The sequence below is a fragment of the Gavialis gangeticus genome, unplaced genomic scaffold (genome assembly GCF_001723915.1).
Source record: "Gavialis gangeticus isolate Ggan-Ray unplaced genomic scaffold, GavGan_comp1, whole genome shotgun sequence".
In the NCBI taxonomy this organism is placed as follows: Eukaryota; Metazoa; Chordata; order Crocodylia; family Gavialidae; genus Gavialis; species Gavialis gangeticus.
The window spans coordinates 59,567,348-59,569,177 of NW_017729029.1; the positions used below are offsets into that span (position 1 = coordinate 59,567,348).

At 36.1% G+C, this 1,830-nt stretch overlaps 1 protein-coding gene across 1 annotated transcript in view; it reads right to left on the minus strand.

Moving 5' to 3' along the window:
- Positions 1-1,300: 1,300 nt before the first annotated feature.
- Positions 1,301-1,830, minus strand: part of SFRP2 (secreted frizzled related protein 2) — a 4,582-nt gene continuing 4,052 nt past the window's right edge. Inside the window, exon 3 of the mRNA XM_019521675.1 lies at positions 1,301-1,830. This exon is cut by the window's right edge and continues 556 nt beyond it. The gene's annotated coding sequence lies outside the window, so the exon portion shown is untranslated.

The following is a 1,830-nucleotide window of genomic DNA, read 5'->3' on the forward strand; positions in this document are numbered from 1 at the left end:
ACTTTGTAAAGTGATCACCACATTGTTATTACTCTATAGTTATAGTACAGAAAGGATTGAATTTACTTAATGAAAAATCATGTACATTTGGAGTGGAAGTCATAAGAGAATTTCAGCAATTTATCTGCCTTCTAATATTTTCTTGTGGGAATGTACCTTCAAGGGGTTCTGGTGCAAGCTGCTTGGCTCAGTGATTTCAAAGCAATGAAGGACAGTTCTGCATTGCTGTTGGGACCCACAGATCTGATCTATTCTTCATAACAAAGTCTATGGACTAGATCTTACAATCCTAACCTTAAATGATGAAAGAAAAAAAATCCCTCTGGCGCATCTACATGAGATGCTGACTGCACAGTAGCTCATGACTACTGTGCAGTAGCATCATGAAGCAGGAAGTGTGATGCAACACTACCCAATAGTAGCAACAAGCTACTGCACAGTAACTACGGTTACTGCAGTCATTTAGTATTTGTTAGTACTTTTATAAATGAGTACTAAATAATTGTGCAATAACGACTTCGCAGTCAGCATCTTATGTAGATGCGGCCTCTGAACATCAGAAAGTAATGTGGTTGCTTTCTCAGTTTATTTACAAAACCCCCCAGAATATTGTGCCTATGTGTCCTAATAAAACACAAGATCAGTATTTATGTTATCTAAAGATGCATTTGATAAAACATGTCTCTTAAATATTTGAGACTGGTTACTAAGCTGCATCCTCTCTGTTAAGCTCTTAAGTGATCTACATGATAATTTATTTTATAGCTAAATAGAAATGTTCACATCTATCACTTCATTTTCAGAAATATATCTTGTTTTACTATTTTAATTATTATTCACCATTACAGGTTCTGAGGTTTTCGGGTAGTTCATGGACTAGTGTTGCTGTAATATCTGTGTAATGCTGTCAAAATAGGTTTCATTTGAACTAAGTCAGTCATTGTCACCTTGCCTTTATAAAGAGCAAAGTCTTCTGAGGCAGAACAGTCACCACCCAAAGGAGCAACAGAAAATGGGTTGCTGTGAAGAGACTGACAAGAAACATGCTGAAAATTGGGTGGATGAAGGCCCCAATCGTGGGTGGATCTTAAGTTTGCCTAGGATCTAATTGATTTTTAGTGAAGTAAGACTACCACTACCACTGCTGGGACCTTTTAAGGCAGTGTTTCATCTAACAAGTTGTGGGACACCTGGAACAAGTTTTGCTGTATTACTTGTGGTGGTTCTTTCTTCCTGATTCTCTCAGATTTTCAAACTTTGTAAAGATCTACCCACCTCAAAACAAATAAAAGACAAATGGTAAACTATGATGTAAAGTTTATATACAAGAATATAACATTTATCTGGAGTATTTACAAGGTTGAGTAAAGCAATATTTTACAACTCTTTCAGGTTAACCACTAGGTATATTACAGTTTGGCTACAAATAATTTGCAGAGTAAAAAGAAAAAAAAAGCTGCATTTAGATGAGTTGGTGACAAAACTGGTCTTTTTTGGAGAGGGCTTAGGTTTGAAGAAAAGAAATAGGAAAATGATTAATATGCTGTTATTTATGCATAGGTACCACATGCAGTCATTGTAACATCTTTTATAGCATTAAACTAGATGGTATGCCATTTCAGAATAAAATCAGACCAATGTGCAAGGCCAACACAAGGCAGAGTGGTCAGCTGCCATCATGCTGTGCCTTAATCACTCTTTTACATTATACACTAATGCGCACACACACCTATAGCAAAATGTAGCAATATAAAATTGACCAGCTTTCCTAGGATGACGAAAAAGAATGTGGACACTTTTGTACCCATGCAAAAACAAACAAAAACTTTC